Raw genomic sequence first — 19,260 nt, 5'->3', positions numbered from 1 at the left:
AGTTTCCAGGTGTACTGTCCCTTTAAGAGATGCAGACACCGAGCTCTTCTTTTCACACACACACTCCATAATAATAATAATGATAATACAAATGTGGATACTGTATCTGTAGAGCTACTTGAGGGGAATGAAGGAATGAACTGGTTTTAAGTGTACTTCAGTTCCTCAAACCAACAGCAGACACAATGTCTGTCTCTAATTGCTCGTCCCAGAGGAGCCGCCTGACCGGCGCTCTGGTTCCTGTTCCTTTAATTGACTCCGCCTCCCTTCAGGCTGTCAGGTGACGTCTGCAGACAGGAAGTGGTGACAGGAAGCGGGAGTTTATTTTAGACAGGTGGGTGAAGGTGACTCGTCTGTCAGAGCGCCTGACCCGCCGCTTTGACATGACAGAGGACATGTCCTCTGTCATGTCCTCTGTCATGTCCTCTGTCATGTCCTCTGTCATGTCCCCTGTCATGTCTGTCACGCCCGGCCTTACAGGAAGTCATGTTTCCTGAGCGGCCGGAGCAGTTGAGGCCTTTTGTTTATTTATTTTTAAGTGAAGGACATCCTCCTTCATCCCGGATTCAACTTTCCCTCGTCTTCCTCCTCCTGCCAGGTCTCTCGTAAAGATTTTATCAGGCGCACACACACACACACACACACACACACACACACACACACACACACACTAATAGACACACGCACACACACACACACACACGCACACTAACAGACACACGCACACACACACACACACACACACACACTAATAGACACACGCACACACACACACACACACACACACACACACACACACACACACACACTAATAGACACACGCACACACAAACACACACACACACACACACACACACACACTAACAGACACACACACACACACACACACACACTAATAGACACGCACACACACACACACACACACTAATAGACACACGCACACACAAACACACACACACACACACACACACACACTAACAGACACACACACACACACACACACACACTAATAGACACACGCACACACACACACACACACACACACTAACAGACACACGCACACACAGAAACACACAGAGAAACACACTAACAGAAACACACACACTTTCACACAAACACAAACAGACACAGAAATATACACACACACACACACACACACACACACACACAGGACGTCCTACTTCATTCCGGCTTCCATTTTCCCTCGTCTTCCTCCCCCTCGTCTTCCTCTCGGCTCGTAAAGCTTTTATCGGGCGGGAGATGAGTTTTGACAGGAAGCAATAACCCCAAAAGCATATTCTGTCTTTTATCATTCAGGTTTCTGAACACTGTGAGCAATCAATCACGGCCGTTAATACCTCACATGACCGGCGGTGTCACGGTTAATGACTTCCTCCTCCTCCTCTTCCTCCTCCTCTTCCTCCTCCTCCTCCTCCTCCTCCTCTTCCTCCTCTGGACGCTCCACCTCCGTTCAGCCGACAGATCCTCAGCCTGATGAACCCGTCAGACGGTAACGAGATCACCGGTGTTACGGATTAAGAGGCGGCCATGTTGTTTAACAACATGGCCGCCTCTTAATCCGTAACGCCGGCTACTCAACTATTCAGTCGTGTTGCCTTCAAGTGCCCGTCGGCGTGTCGATGTTCTTGCGTTTGTTCCGAGCCCTCGATGAACATTCCTCTTCATGAGGCGATCTCAGGGTCCACAGCTCTGTAAATGCATAAAGATCCGGAGCTTAAGCCGGGCTCAGACTGGCTGGTTTAGCCCCGGTTCCCCCCGGTTCCCCCCGGTTCCCCCCGGTTCACCCCGCCCCGCGACGGGAGAGGAGATCCAGCGCCGATGTCGAGGCCCAGATTATCCGGTCATGTGATCCGGTAATGTGAGGGGTTTACGGATCCGCCCGTAAAACCCTGAACCGCTCGCGCTGTGTTTGAGATTTGAGAGGAACATCTGTGGAGTTTCATGTGATGCAACCAGATGTGGGAATCTGAGAGGATTTTAAACTCCTGTAGTCTGAGCCCGGCGCCGGACCCGTTTCCACCCGCCTCCATCTCGCAGCTCTGAGAAGTAAAACCGTTGAACCCAAAGACTTAAAAAGGAGCTTCTCTTGAAACAAATCGGCAAAATAAACCTTTTCTTTCACAGCCGGAAGCGGATGGAACTGACATCATTGTCGGACTCATCTTCTGGTCCCTGAACGCATCGGGATATTTCTTTAAAAACACACATTTCACCATGAAGTCTGCGCTCCTCATTGCAGAGATGAAGCATGATGGACTCATGACCAGCAGCGATGTTCCAATCACTCAAGACAAAAGAAACTTGGACTGGACATCAGGAGAAGAGAGAGTCCAGGTGGTAAATATGTCAATAATTAAATAATAAAGCACCTGGAGGCTCGTTGTCTTCCTCCACCGGTCACACCTGTGGGCTCTGATGCATAAATCACAGCGTTTCAATCATTGTAAAATAAGTTATTAAAGAACTCCAGCCTTCATCGCCATGATTCACGTCATAACAACGGTGTGATTCTGCTCAGAAGACGTGTTAAGTGCTGTGCTTGCAGAGAGACGAGGCCCCAGAGAGACTGACCCTGGACCAGCGGCTTCGCGCTGCCTTCAGGTCCTCAGTGATGGACGTCCTGACGTCCACATCGAGACACACCTGCAACTCAGCGGCTTTAAAACCAAGGCGGACACAAATGGAGACATTTCCTTGACTTCTTCTGAGCCGCTCAGTGATTTGCTTTTCTTCCCGTGTGAGACGTTAATCTCAGAGTCAGGTTCACAGAAGTCTTTCATATATTTATCTGGCAGCCATTCGGAGAGTCCTCCTTCCTTTATTATGCTAACGCTCTTTTAATGGCGCTGCTGGCGAGGTTTGAGGGAGTGCACACCTGAGGTGTATGGAGCGACATAATGTACGGCGAGGAGGATTTAACTTCTTAATGAAGAAACATTCATCCATGCAGCGCTACACGTTAATGTAGAGTCTCCTGTTGGTTCTGACTGCAGGGAAACAAGGAGGACAGGTTTTACATCAGCTTCCAGCCGGAGCTCGTCTAGAAGAGACTCCTCAAATCTCATTTCCTCGAAAAACAAAAAAAAGCAGCTGTGACATGTGGAGTCGTGTTTTAAGAACAACTACAGGGGTCATCGGTTGCACATTTTAATTAACGAGCCTTTTTTTTTTTTTACTACTAATTGATAAGATGTTTTTGTGTTTCTTTTTTGTGACCATTCAGCTCCCTTTTAATTTCAAACTGATTCCCTTTAGTTCCAGCTGTGTTGGAAAAGATCAAACCATGTGTTTAAATAAGTGTTGGAGCGTACCACTACCATCAGCCACGGGGAGGACTCACTTAACGTACGGTCATGAAGACTAAAGCCATCACTGCTGACGTGGATTAAAAGACCTTTCATCATCACTGTGCTATAAAACTCTGAAAGTAAACTACAAAACACGTGAACACACATGAAGCAGCGACCCGGACGACTCAGCTGGACTTGGTGCGGTCCGACCAGCAGCAGCTGCTTCACGTCACACACACACCTGCCTCCGTCAGGACCTGCAGAACAACACCAGCGTTAACGTATCAAATATATATCACACTACAAGCTGAACATGGTGTTTTACACAAGATGAACTAATGAAATATAAAACGGCGCCATCTTCAAAGGAGGAAAACGCTCCACCGAAACAGCAACGCTCATTACCTGATTCCAGCTGGGAATTATAACAGAATATGAGCAACAGCTCATAGCAGAACAAAACATAAAGTAGCAAAAGATACTACAAGATACACAGTATGCAGCTGCAGCACATGAAAGGAAATGAAATAGCCAGAACCTTCACTTCAGGCGTGTGGACGTCACAACAGTTGCTCTGGAAATGATGTGATTCACATCTGAATCGGTCGTTTTTAAGAAGACTTTCACCAAACAGGAAACTAAAAGTGACTTTCCTCTCACAAACAGGATTTGGTTGTAAACACACAGTTTTAGATTAATTAATATTTATACTATTAAACCTAAATACTACATTTAGTTGAGCACATTTCCTGATGTGGGATCAGCTGGAGCAGCAGAAGGTTCTGAAGATCTGTTCTGTGAGGTCGATGCGTCTCTTTTTAAAGAGAAGCGCTGCGGCCTTCAGGCTCCGAAAAGGAATATTATAACATTAATATTATCAAAACAGCCAAAAAGCTCTCAAGGATCTTCAGCAGCAGCTCCAGAGGACACGGGTCAGTGTGGAGCTTCTTGGTTCAGACTCGGGGTCGACTCACCGGCTCTTTGCTGAGCTTTTGTGTCGTTGGAGAAGCAGCTTTTAGATTATTTCTTTTATGTGAAATTAGAAATTATTCATGTTTTATGTTGAAGCGACAAAACATTGATTTATATTATGAAGTATGAGCAAGTGTATTGATCAGAATAAGTGTAGTTACCATACAGTTAAACTGTGAATACTGTGACCATAACGTTGTACATTTAAACAAAACAAAAGTCAATTTGGTTTAAAATTACTACAAAAACAAAAGCTAAAGTAATGCGTGATGAAATATGTTTCTTGCTTGTTAAGTTTTAAAATGAGCGAAACTGAGTTTTGTTGCAAAGACAAAGGAAATATTTTGATTGGTTCCCAGTTGCAGCCCAGCAGGTTCTCTAACTTCTAAATGAGTCCACGGCCAACATTAATAATAAGTTTGGGCTTTATGGTGTCGAGTGAGTATAAATTGGGACACGGCGCATAAATAACGTGCTGAAATATAGATTTCTGGCAGTCGTGAGCTTGTTTTTGACTGATTTAAAACCAGAGTTTTGGAAGGACACTTGTGTTTTTTGAAAAAAAAGAGAACCTCCGTGTGATTGATGAAACATCAAGGGGATAAACCCCCGTCACCGCTATCATTACCGACGCGTCAGCTCGACTTTGAACACAACACAGCGCAACCTGCCAAGGAGAAATGCTAATTATACTAATTACAAAACATAGATGTTATGCTCCGTGTGATGTGAACCCCGACTGGCAGTGGATGTAGGTAGATGGGGGGTATGGTGGTGGATTGTGGGGGTATGGCAGTGGATGGGGGGTATGGCGGTGGATGGGGGGTATGGAGGTGAATGGCAGTGGATTGGGGGGTACGGAGGTGGATTGGGGGGGTATGGTGGGGGTTTGGAGGTGGATGGTGGTGGATTGGGGGGTAAGGAGGTGGATGGCAGTGGATTGGGGGTATGGAGGTGGATGGCGGTGGATTGGGGGGTATGGAGGTGGATGGTGGTGAATTGGAGGGTATGGCGGTGGATGGTGGTGTATTGGGGGGTATGGAGGGGGATGGCGGTGGATTGGGGGGCATGGAGGTGGATGGCGGTGGATTGGGGTGTATGGAGGGGGATGGCGGTGGATTGGGGGGCATGGAGGGGGATGGCAGTAAATTGGGGGGTATGGAGGGGGATGGCGGTGGATTGGGGGGCATGGAGGTGGATGGCGGTGGATTGGGGGTATGGAGGTGGATGGTGGTGTATTGGGGGGTATGGAGGTGGATGGCGGTGGATTGGAGGGTATGGAGGGGGATGACGGTGGATTGGGGGTATGGAGGGGGATGACGGTGGATTGGGGGGTATGGAGGTGGATGGCGGTGGATTGGGGGGGTATGGAGGTGGATGGGGGGTATGGCGGTAGATTGGGGGGTATGGCAGTGGATGGGGGTATGGAGGTGAATGGCAGTGGATTGGGGGTTATGGAGGTGGATGTCAGTGGATTGGGGGGTATGGCGGTGGATTGGGGGGTATGACGGTGGATGGTGATGGATTGGGGAGTATGGCGGGGGTATGGAGGTGGATGGTGGTGGATTGGGGGGTAAGGAGGTGGATGGCAGTGGATTGGGGGGTATGGAGGTGGATGGTGGTGTATTGGGGGGTATGGAGGGGGATGACGGTGGATTGGGGGGCATGGAGGTGGATGGCGGTGAATTGGGGGGTATGGAGGGGGATGGCGGTGGATTGGGGGGTATGGAGGTGGATGGTGGTGTATTGGGGGGTATGGAGGGGGATGGCGGTGGATTGGGGGGCATGGAGGTGGATGGCGGTGGATTGGGGGGTATGGAGGGGGATGACGGTGGATTGGGGGGTATGGAGGGGGATGGCAGTAAATTGGGGGTATGGAGGTGGATGGTGGTGTATTGGGGGGTATGGAGGGGGATGGCGGTGGATTGGGGGGCATGGAGGTGGATGGCGGTGGATTGGGGGGTATGGCGGTGGATTGGGGGGTATGACGGTGGATGGTGATGGATTGGGGAGTATGGCGGGGGTATGGAGGTGGATGGTGGTGGATTGGGGGGTAAGGAGGTGGATGGCAGTGGATTGGGGGGTATGGAGGTGGATGGTGGTGTATTGGGGGGTATGGAGGGGGATGACGGTGGATTGGGGGGCATGGAGGTGGATGGCGGTGAATTGGGGGGTATGGAGGGGGATGGCGGTGGATTGGGGGGTATGGAGGTGGATGGTGGTGTATTGGGGGGTATGGAGGGGGATGGCGGTGGATTGGGGGGCATGGAGGTGGATGGCGGTGGATTGGGGGGTATGGAGGGGGATGGCGGTGGATTGGGGGGTATGGAGGGGGATGGCAGTAAATTGGGGGTATGGAGGTGGATGGTGGTGTATTGGGGGGTATGGAGGTGGATGGTGGTGTATTGGGGGGTATGGAGGTGGATGGTGGTGTATTGGGGGGTATGGAGGGGGATGGCGGTGGATTGGGGGGTATGGAGGTGGATGGTGGTGTATGGAGGGGGATGGCGGTGGATTGGGGGGCATGGAGGTGGATGGCGGTGGATTGGGGGGTATGGAGGGGGATGACGGTGGATTGGGGGGTATGGAGGGGGATGGCAGTAAATTGGGGGTATGGAGGTGGATGGTGGTGTATTGGGGGGTATGGAGGGGGATGGCGGTGGATTGGGGGGCATGGAGGTGGATGGCGGTGGATTGGGGGGTATGGAGGGGGATGACGGTGGATTGGGGGGTATGGAGGGGGATGGCAGTAAATTGGGGGTATGGAGGTGGATGGTGGTGTATTGGGGGGTATGGAGGTGGATGGTGGTGTATTGGGGGGTATGGAGGTGGATGGTGGTGTATTGGGGGGTATGGAGGGGGATGGCGGTGGATTGGGGGGTATGGAGGTGGATGGTGGTGTATGGAGGGGGATGGCGGTGGATTGGGGGGCATGGAGGTGGATGGCGGTGGATTGGGGGGTATGGAGGGGGATGACGGTGGATTGGGGGGTATGGAGAGGGATGGCAGTAAATTGGGGGTATGGAGGTGGATGGTGGTGTATTGGGGGGTATGGAGGTGGATGGTGGTGTATTGGGGGGTATGGAGGTGGATGGCGGTGGATTGGAGGGTATGGCAGTGGATGGGGGTATGGAGGTGAATGGCAGTGGATTGGGGGTTATGGAGGTGGATGTCAGTGGATTGGGGGGTATGGCGGTGGATTGGGGGGTATGACGGTGGATGGTGATGGATTGGGGAGTATGGCGGGGGTATGGAGGTGGATGGTGGTGGATTGGGGGGTAAGGAGGTGGATGGCAGTGGATTGGGGGGTATGGAGGTGGATGGTGGTGTATTGGGGGGTATGGAGGGGGATGACGGTGGATTGGGGGGCATGGAGGTGGATGGCGGTGAATTGGGGGGTATGGAGGGGGATGGCGGTGGATTGGGGGGTATGGAGGTGGATGGTGGTGTATTGGGGGGTATGGAGGGGGATGGCGGTGGATTGGGGGGCATGGAGGTGGATGGCGGTGGATTGGGGGGTATGGAGGGGGATGACGGTGGATTGGGGGGTATGGAGGGGGATGGCAGTAAATTGGGGGTATGGAGGTGGATGGTGGTGTATTGGGGGGTATGGAGGGGGATGGCGGTGGATTGGGGGGCATGGAGGTGGATGGCGGTGGATTGGGGGGTATGGAGGGGGATGACGGTGGATTGGGGGGTATGGAGGGGGATGGCAGTAAATTGGGGGTATGGAGGTGGATGGTGGTGTATTGGGGGGTATGGAGGTGGATGGTGGTGTATTGGGGGGTATGGAGGTGGATGGTGGTGTATTGGGGGGTATGGAGGGGGATGGCGGTGGATTGGGGGGTATGGAGGGGGATGGCGGTGGACGCGGTGCCATTTTGGCATCGATAATTGCACGACTCCGTTGTTCCCGCGGATGAGTGCATTAGCCGGAGGACTCTCTGAAGCTCCCTGACTCGTTTTGCAGCACAGAGGTGTCCTCCATAAAAGCCATTAGCTGCAGCGTGATAGCGGGTCGAGAGCGTCTGCTAAAATCGCCCCGCCACTTTCTCGCGTTGACCCCAAACGCATCATGAGAGCGTCGGGGCTCCAGCATGAGGGCCGCCGCCGAGCAGTGATTACATGACAACCTTTAAATAACTGCAGCCTGGTTGATGGTGTGTCTGCGCTGGTTTGTCAGAGACAATATGGTGTGTGTGCGAGTGTGTGTCTGTGCGTGTGTGTGTGTGTGTGTGTGTGTGTGTGCGTGTGTGTGTGTGTGTGTGTGCGTGTGTGTGTGTGTGTGTGTGTGTGTGTGTGTGCGTGTGTGTGAGCAACAATTCATCACAGTGGTTTGGCAGGAAAAAATCATCCATTAAGCTGCTTTATGGACTTTATATATATTTCTGCCGTTAGCTGGAAACTATTTCTCTCCAAATTTGGTGATTTTCATGATTTGGGATCAGCTGGAGAAGCAAAAACGTCTTACTTTGTGTAATGGGTCTATCTTTAGAAGGAGTACTCCAGTGTTTGGGTGTTGTACTTCTATGAAGTATTGGGTCTCTTTCAAAGGAGTACTCCATTGTTTGGGTGTTGTACTTCTATGAAGTATTACTCCAAAATACAACGATACCGACCACAACAATGTTCCTTCTTATGTTCGAACATTTCAAAATCATATTTTTGTCCACAATCATTTTATACATATTGATGATTTTCTGAATATGATTCTCTACAGTGCGGACATGAAGCGATTTGAGCTGATAAATACATAAAAACACAATAAACAGCTCATAAAAACACACTTCCCAGCTGCTGCCTGATCTCTGAGAGTAAAATAAAACCCTCTGCTGATGGCTTCCTGCTTCCTTCACCTCTTTGTCTGAAGAACAGCAGATGAAATGTCATTAAAATGTCATCATCACTTACGCGGTTCTTTTTAACGCAGCTCGTGTTGTGCGTCTGTTTATTTTGCCACACGGGAAAATAACTGTTTTCATTTAGCATGTAATGTGATTGTTGTAGAGCTGAAGCACAAGGCCTCATGTTTACCAGTGTGTGTGTGCAGGTCTCACGAGATGTCACAGTGTAATAAATGTCACAATAGCAGATATTCTAAAGATGGAAAACATCACTTTATAACGAAGTCATTCATACAGAAGTGCGTTAGAAACTTCCTGATGATGGAGTCATGAAACAGCAGATAAACATAACAGCAGAAGTGATTCAGAAATAATACAAAGCAAGTGTCTGAGTTCAGGACGTGAATGTAGAAAACCACGCCCTCCTTGTGTGAGATCCTGGATCCGATCAAAGGCCAGGATCAGGTCCAACAGGAAGTGACCCTCTGCAGGATTGAGCCTCTTCCTCAGCGGGGCCATAAGTCAGCCGTCTGTTGAGTCGGCGGTCTGAAGCGCCGGTGTTCCAGCGCGCCGGCCGGCTCTGACACGGCTGATCGGCGTGTCATTGTGCCTCCGGCTTTATGCGGCTGTCCATCAAAGCTGAGAGCTGAAGGGTCCCCGTCTCCCCGGTTAAGCCCCGGCCCCCACCGCCCCCAGGGGCCCCGAGCGCAAGGTCAGCCGGCGAGTGGCGTGCGGGCGACCTTGGCGGGATGGGGTATAATATGAATACAATCATGCTGAGTGGCGAAATAATGGCGCCGTAAATTCAATAAACAACCCGGCGGAACTGACACCACCTTCCCTGCGTGACATCTTTTTCTGACGGGACAAAGTAATACAGCGCTCCCCCGAGAGGCCCTGAAAACAGTCAATTCCTGCGCACTAAATGTCAAGGCAGCCACGCGTGGAAATATGAAAATGGAAGAGCGGCGAGGAGGCACTTAACGGCGAGGAGAGGACAGCGGCACCTGCTATCAGCAGGAATCACACTCCACCTGTCGGAGGCCGAAGTCTGAGGAGAGACGGGAACAGATGCAGAAACCTCAAAGACCGAAGGAAGCCAGGAGGCTTTAAACCGGCCTTCAGCCCAGGGACGCCATTAGAGTTCATGTCTCAGAATGAATATCTCAGATTAAATATCTCAGAATGAATATCTCAGATTAAATATCTCAGAATAAATCCCCCGTGTGATCGTCACCTTTAGGATCCGAACAGATCGCCCAGTTTCATAAAAGGTCCCGAAAAGCAATCTCTTGGTTTCATGGAGATGGACGATAAACTGTCTGGGTTTTATTTTTATGATTTGCTCACAATCAAAATAATTAAAGTCATTAAGGATGCAAATACAGAAATACAATATTCTGTTGCCTCAACCTAACTTTCATTTTTCAACGTAATGCGACAAAGATTAGGAACCATCGGTGGCACCTGATTATTTAACAAACTAAAGACTAAAGCCTATCTGATAGACGAATTAAACCAAAGACTTAGTTGGTCTTCAGTTCTTCCGTGAGTCTTCATTAAATTAGACTTCTCTGCTTCCAGAGCAATGCAGTGAAGAACAAACATGGCGCTCCCAGAAAAACGTAAAAATAGAATGCAATGCAATGCATCCACGTGAATAAGCGGCTCTGGTTGGGCCAACAAACACGGGACTTTCAAGCAGGAGACCGTCATCAGTGTCCCAAAGGGTGTGTGAGTTATCGTAAATTGCCGCGTTTACGCATTATACTTATTTTAAACTCAACCCAGGATGTTTTTTTACGAAATAACTGAGTGTTTTTGTTGCTTAACCCTTCAGACTCTGAGGTCACTTTCTGGATTTGACATCATTTCTGAAATTAACCTTTGACAGGCACTTGCATATAAGATACACACCCATGTGTTTCACATAAAAAAATTGCAGAACATATATAATGAGGCATTGTCACAAGGCAAAAATGTAAAGAGAAAATATGACTCTAAAGCTGAAAAATAGAATCTTGATTTTTGGAAATTCTTCTGTCAAAACACAGCCTGACGTCGTCGTGTCGGAAGAGTTAAAGGGGACTAAATAGTTCTGAGGTCACGTTGGATAACGATCGTCCTCCTTTTCCGGACCACATGAGACTCCCTTTGAGTGACATCATCGTCACTCAAAGGAAGTCACATTAGCGCGTGAGATTAATGAACACTGTTGAGTCAAAGCGAGGTCAGAGGTCGGTGAAATAATGACTTAAAACATTTAAGATACGGAAATTAACCAAATGTACCAAACACGTGTTTACAGCCATTATTACCTCGCTAGGTATTGCTAGCAATTACTGCAGAGTCTCTGCAGGCCTGACAGGTGCCACGCAGAACCAAGAAGAACCCATTAAATGTGCTGACCTTGCTGGAGGCCATGGCTCTGCCGGTGCCCTTCTAGTTATTACTATCTATAAATTAATCTCTGTTGTTGCGCCGCACCTAATGCACCCTCACCCCGCTAAGTGCACCATTACACAGCCGAGTGTCATCCTGGTCCATTACGAGGAGCGGCCTCCTGCCCGCCTGGCCGGGCTGTTGTTGTGTGTCCCCCCCCCCCCCCCCCCCCCTCCCGCAGGAGGAGGCCCCGCCCCCCCGCAGGAGGAGGACCGAGGTCCCCGTCTCCGCCGTCAGACCCCTCAGCCCTGGGAGACGATGCTCCGTGACGGACGTCTCCGGTGATGAAGGTAAAGCTGCTCGCCGCCTTTTAAAGGCCACTTCCATCATGATTACATTTACATTTAAAGGGTCAGTCCACGCCGTCTCTGCTGCCACTTACACGCGGCGGCTCTCTCCATGCAGCCGGCTGCTGGTCGCTGCCACACGCCGCAGGTGACACGCACAGAGAGGAGCTGTGTGTCTTAAAACAACGACGCCTCACGTGCACGACGTGCACGCTGAACTTCATCAAGGTTTCACCTTCACGTCTCTTGACGGGTCGTCTTCTTCTGCTTCAACCTGAAGATGTGATTCTGCTTCGAGTCCTGAACTCACTCTGTGGATCGGATGATTATTTAGGATGCAGATTATTTAGGATGGAGAGCGGGGACTTGTTTTCCCCTCCGGTGGGGGCGGGGCTTAATTGTTCTCTGAGTCCTCGATAGAATGCATGATGAGAATATTGCTTCCTTAAAGATACTAAATACCTTTATGCATGAAGAGGATCGTAGGAAATGTGTCTGTGACACATTGTGAATTATGATGATGGTCTGAAAGGGACAACAAGTAGAAGATAATTAAAACCAAAGCATTTCAAAATGACCTTCATCAGGTAACTTCAGACTCGTCTTCATGATTATCTCACTAACAGCACGACGGATCTCACGTATCACAACCAGCCTGAACTCAGCCGTGTAACGGACCTCATAGACCTGATAGAACTCATAGACCTCATAGAACTCATAGACCTGATAGACCTCATAGATCTGATAGACCTGATAGACCTCATAGACCTGATAGACCTGATAGACCTCATAGACCTGATAGACCTGATAGACCTGATAGACCTCATAGATCTGATAGACATCATAGACCTGATAGACCTGATAGACCTCATAGACCTGATAGACCTCATAGACCTCATAGACCTGATAGACCTCATAGACCTGATAGACCTGATAGACCTGATAGACCTCATAGATCTGATAGACATCATAGACCTGATAGACCTGATAGACCTCATAGACCTGATAGACCTCATAGACCTCATAGACCTGATAGACCTCATAGACCTGATAGACCTCATAGACCTCATAGACCTGATAGACCTCATAGACCTCATAGACCTGATAGACCTGATAGACCTCATAGACCTGATAGACCTGATAGACCTGATAGACCTCATAGATCTGATAGACATCATAGACCTGATAGACCTGATAGACCTCATAGACCTGATAGACCTCATAGACCTCATAGACCTGATAGACCTCATAGACCTGATAGACCTGATAGACCTGATAGACCTCATAGATCTGATAGACATCATAGACCTGATAGACCTGATAGACCTCATAGACCTGATAGACCTCATAGACCTCATAGACCTGATAGACCTCATAGATCTGATAGACCTGATAGACCTCATAGACCTGATAGACCTGATAGACCTCATAGACCTGATAGACCTCATAGACCTGATAGACCTGATAGACCTCATAGATCTGATAGACCTCATAGACCTGATAGACCTCATAGACCTGATAGACCTGATAGACCTGATAGACCTCATAGATCTGATAGACCTCATAGACCTGATAGACCTCATAGATCTGATAGACCTTATAGACCTGATAGACCTGATAGACCTCATAGACCTGATAGACCTCATAGATCTTGTTCAGGACTATCTTTCAGAGGGGTATGCAACATGATTAATATATATATATATATATATATATATATATATATATATATATATATATATATATATATATATATATGTATTAATATACTGAATTGTATGAATAAGGTGTCCTTATTATGTGTTGGAATAAATGTTGCATATTTAACTGCAAAGTAGTAATGTGTGAAACCTGTTTTTGCGTTGACTCATACGGGATGTTTGCTGGAATTGATTAGACGGCCGGACCAAAACAAAATGGCCACCAGCCGCCACTGCGTCTCGCTGTCTGTTTTGACGGCGCCGTGTGTTTGCATGTATCTATGACTCGGTGGGCTTCTGACGGCCCTCCTGGAGGCTCGATGCTGCATGAGTCCTCCTGTTTCCTGTGGCTCTGCAGCCCCCCCCTCCCCCGGGGGGACTCCTCCTCCGCTGCCTCCAGACTTGTCAGAGCAGATTCTCGTCAAATTACCGATGTCCTGCATCGGGGTAATTGCTTGCCAAACCCACTCCACTGATGCAAATTTAAGGGGTCGCCCGTGATGGAGATAATGCCAAATTGCTTTTGAGATTTTGAGATGTCTACTCAGCATGGAGAGATAGATATGTGGGGCCTTAAATACAAAAAAAGAAGGAGAAGAAATGGAATAGGGCTCTGTGAGGAGAATGCTGATGTGGCATTACTCATCTTCTGAGCAGACTGATAGATTTATCCTCCCTGCAGCTCGCTCCTCGCAGAGCAAATAATGGTAAAGTGTGTCTGGGCCTCCTCCCCGGTCCCGTGACGTCCGATGGCCTCGGCTAAGGAGCCACTAATGGCGGCCGGGGCTAATGGCCGAGGTCCAGCTCGGCGGTGGCGTGACCCGACTGGTAATGAGGCACAACGAGAGGCTGACGCTGATGTCACCCGATGGGAGACCGGCCCTGCTCACCCAGAGGAGACACGGGAGCTCGCAGCTCATTTCATGAGGATTAAACTCTGGAGGCTCAAGTCCTCCGGGGAGGAAGCCGCGGCGCTGGTCACAGAGGCTTTTATTCACAGGGGCTCAGTGTCGGTGGTGGATTTGGTAATGACCATTAAAGAGCGGTAATGAACGTTGTTAAGAGCAGAGCGCCCTCCGGGGAGGAAGAGGAGGAGGAGGAGGCACATGGTTCAGGATCCGCTCGGTGAGGTCATGCGGTCATCAGGAGCCTCGTTGAGTCCTGAAGAGTTCCCTTCACAATAACGAGCCGCTATTACACGGATCTTTACCGAAGAAACCAGCTATTTGACACAAAGCACTGATTTACAATTGTTGTATTGCTTTTGCTAAAAAGATGAGAAATTAAATATCGCTCTCGCTGAGGAGATCAGACCTGCGTTATAAAGAACAAACCATAAAATGCCGTAACTGACCAATCAGAATTGAGCATCTGTGTAATAAACTAGAGTAACTAGTTACTAGTTCAAATGAAAACACACTTTGGAGAATACTCGCTCCTTTTCTCTGCTTCTTTGATTATCAAAACATGCATGTATAATAATGGCTTCATGTAAGTGATGCAGCGTATGTCACAGGCTTTCATTGTGAAAGGGGAAGTGTGAAGAGGTGAACGTGGAGGCAAGAGGCAAATGAACAAATGCAAATATTTTGTATTAATTTATGTCGTGTTGATCCGCTCACAGTAAATATGTTTTTTCACACCGTGAAATGTTGTTAATATTTTACCTTCAGCATCCACCATGTTCCTCTTCACAAAGCTGTCACACTTCCATTGTTGTGTAGCAGAGGAGGCAGGAGTCCTGTACACCCACCTGACTGAAGGCTAACGGGTTAGCGTTAGCATTCGCACGTGCTAACAGCTGATGCTAATGTTTGCATTGAGCTTAAAGTCCCGTAGCTCTGGATTAACGCTTTAATGTACGTTACAATGCATCCCTTCAGGATGAACGTTAACGTTGAACATTTTAATTTACAGAACGATACACCACCCTCGCACAGTCAGCGCTAGTTAGCTCACAAGCTAACAGCGAGCTAGCGCAGACCTGCTTTCCATCGCGCCTCGGGTCCAAGTGTTATACAGAGTCCACAGGAAAAGTCTGCAGATGCTGCTGCTGCTGCTGCTTCTTCTGCAGTTTAATGGCGGATTGCAACCAACTCTACTAGGTGCATAGCGCCACCTAGTGAACCGGAGTGTGCAGATTCAGGGTGCCGCTGCTGCTGCTCCTTGTCTCTGTGAGGAATCACACATACTGAACCTCCTAGCTGGCCGTCACCATGTAGTTTAACCTTTTCTACCATAGAGAAACAGAGGTGAAATCTGATTGGATAAGAGCATTAAGCGGAGCGCTTAAGCAGCGGCCAAGCTGAGGAGCAGACAAGACAGGAGCTGAGCAATCAGAACATAAGCTAATGGGAAACAATATTAGAATACATGTAGTGTATTTGTGAAAAACAATAACATTATAAAATAGCTATAACTTTGTGATTCTGTTGAATCCGTGCTCGTTGGTTTTCGTAGAGAGAGGAAGTGAGTGCTAAAGGTCAGCGGTAATTAAGTGAGATCTGAAGTGGACAGAAGCGCAGCGTGAGCCGGGGTTCCCTAATTATCTGCAGGTTTGTCCCGCGGAGCCGAGGGCGCGGCGTCCGAGCGGCGAGCGTCTGAGTGAGCCAACATTTCAGAGGCTAATGAAATATGTTGTCACCCGGCGTCGTCCCTCTGGTCTTCCCCGTCGTACCTTTTGTCACTCGGCTTCGTCTTCCTCCACAGCCGCCGCTGCACGCTTACACGCCGCGGGACTTAACAAGCCTGGAAAATAATTAAAATTCAACCAAATGACGAAACCCTTGCAGCAGAGCGTCCTTGAAGGGTCGGCGGGGCCCGTTCGGAGAGATGGGGAGGAAGAGCCGTGTTTTATTTTTCTCTCCACACAGAGAATAATGTTAAGCCGCTGCTCCCGGCTTAAGGGCCTCTTAAATTGGAAAGGCACTGGCCTATAGAGACATGTACCTGTCAAACAAATACCACACGCCTCTCTCTCTCTCTGTCTCGTTCTCTCCGGCCTGCTTTTTTAAACTCTCAGATGGTATTCGAGCCACGGCGCCGTGTGGAGATTGTCGGGGTTTTGAGAACAGAGACGGGGATTCGCCTCTTAGAAGGAATCACAGCGACGGCGCTGTCGGAGGAATTAAAGAGGCGAGCTCAGCCGCCCTCCGGTGATCCACTCAGAAGATGTTTCTCACGGCTCGGAGGAGGGTGGAGGACTCTAAAGCAAACCCACTCTTTCCAACATGTCCGTGTGCAGACGAACATGCTAGAAAGAGTGGGTTTGCTTTAGAGCTTGGTCCTGAAAGTCAGGAGGGACGGAGAGAAACGGCTTTCAGGCCGTTCATAATCTGCTGCATGTGACGCAACTTCAGCGTAAGAATCATAACGAGCCATAAAGCCATAACTCACATGGGAGGAGACGGGGTTCATTGTAACTATAACTTCCTGCAACATCCTACGTATATATATATATATATATATATATATATATATATATATATATATATATATATATATATATATATATATATATACACACACATTTACATTCACACTATTAATTAATGACGTCTGTGTGATCAATTATATTTGTTTACCTTTTGGCGTCGCTTAATTTTTTCCCGTGTTGTAAAATTACCTTTTCATTTCCTTCTCTTCTGAAAGTGAAAGTCTGTGGTGACATAAACACGATAAACTGAGTAATTTGTGATCTTTGTGATGTTAAAGTAAGGATTCACGCGTACTGAAGTAATGCCAACATCCATGCTTTAAATATCACAGCTGTGCATAACGGTGACATTTATTCTAACCAGTGGGAAGACGTGTTGATGGAAAGTAAATTGTCGGAATAAAAGAAACGTTGAAAGTTACTGGAAGGTCCTGCAAAAGAGAGCAGAAGCTATCATTTCATTTATATAATGCAATAATGTTAATAGTTGTGTCAAACCCACAAACACCTGCTGACAGAAATATAGAGCACTGAATGTGTATTAATCATAGAAATAGAACAGGAGTAAAAATGATTCACATTTAAATAAACATGTGTATGAATACTGCAATGCAACGGGGCTAACTCACATAATAATAATGTATTAAATAATAAGTAGTTTTAGTAAAAGTAGGTTTAGACAAGTAGGTTGTCTAAACCTACTTGTCTAAACCTAACTAGTGGTTTAGTTGTTAAACCTAACTAGCGGTTTATTTATTTAAACCTAACTAGTAGTTTAGTTATTTAAACCTAACTAGTGGTTTAGTTATTAAACCTAACTAGCGGTTTATTTATTTAAACCTAACTAGTAGTTTAGTTGTTTAAACCTAACTAGTGGTTTAGTTGTTTAAACCTAACTAGTGGTTTAGTTATTTAAACCTAACTAGTGGTTTAGTTGTTAAACCTAACTAGTGGTTTAGTTATTTAAACCTAACTAGCGGTTTAGTTATTTAAACCTAACTAGTGGTTTAGTTATTTAAACCTAACTAGCGGTTTAGTTATTTAAACCTGACTAGTGGTTTAGTTGTTAAACCTAACTAGTGGTTTAGTTATTTAAACCTAACTAGCGGTTTAGTTGTTAAACCTAACTAGTAGTTTAGTTGTTAAACCTAACTAGTGGTTTAGTTATTTAAACCTAACTAGCGGTTTAGTTGTTAAACCTAACTAGTGGTTTAGTTATTTAAACCTAACTAGCGGTTTAGTTATTTAAACCTGACTAGTGGTTTAGTTGTTAAACCTAACTAGTGGTTTAGTTATTTAAACCTAACTAGCGGTTTAGTTGTTAAACCTAACTAGTAGTTTAGTTGTTAAACCTAACTAGTGGTTTAGTTATTTAAACCTAACTAGCGGTTTAGTTGTTAAACCTAACTAGTGGTTTAGTTGTTTAAACCTAACTAGCGGTTTAGTTGTTAAACCTAACTAGTGGTTTAGTTATTTAAACCTAACTAGTGGTTTAGTTGTTAAACCTGACTAGTGGTTTAGTTGTTTAAACCTGACTAGCGGTTTAGTTGTTTAAACCTGACTAGCGGTCATCTTATCTCATCGTCAGCTTCCTGATGTTTTGTGAAACGAACCCTTTGCTTTCGTTGCCTGAACCAACCCTGTCCTTGCAGTTGAAGTGTTCCCGCGGTGTCGAGGCGCTCGGCCTCACAGGAGAGACGCCGTCAGCACGACGACGACGTCCTGCATGTTGTTGTGTGTTCGTCAAATGAGCACGAAAAAGAGTTCAATGTCCGTCCACCTCACAGCTCTATGTCTGTGGTATTAATCCTCGACTGAAAATAGTCCCCAATAAATGCAGTATGTCCTCCTGTTTGGGTCACGCTTGCTCCAAACAAAAGGAAATGATCTTATAAATGAAAGTATATATGTGTGAGCTGTCCTGATAGATTCTAAAGATGTATTTATCCTCAGGAGGCAGCAGGAAGTCAGACGGCACTGAGAGACGGACTATCACAGCGGCGCTTTGGTTCCTTTTTATGGGATTTTCTGACAAATATCACATAAAGCCAGCCTCCTCCTTTTAAATTACACAGGTGGCTCTGTCCAAAATGGAGAAAATGTGCGAGGATAATAACACAGCAGGAGAACGAGGTGCAGCCGGCGCCAGCTTTGTATATCAGCTACAGCCGGTTATCAGTTCAGACACGGAAATTACCAAAAGCCTGCAAGCTCCCATTGTTTCTCCTTTTCCATTTCCATTTATTTTCATGCAGCAGCTTCTGTTTG

The sequence above is a fragment of the Taurulus bubalis genome (genome assembly GCF_910589615.1).
Source record: "Taurulus bubalis genome assembly, chromosome: 13".
Classification (NCBI taxonomy): Eukaryota; Metazoa; Chordata; class Actinopteri; order Perciformes; family Cottidae; genus Taurulus; species Taurulus bubalis.
The sequence above is the reverse complement of the archived record's forward strand: the minus strand, read 5'-3'. Positions refer to the sequence as shown.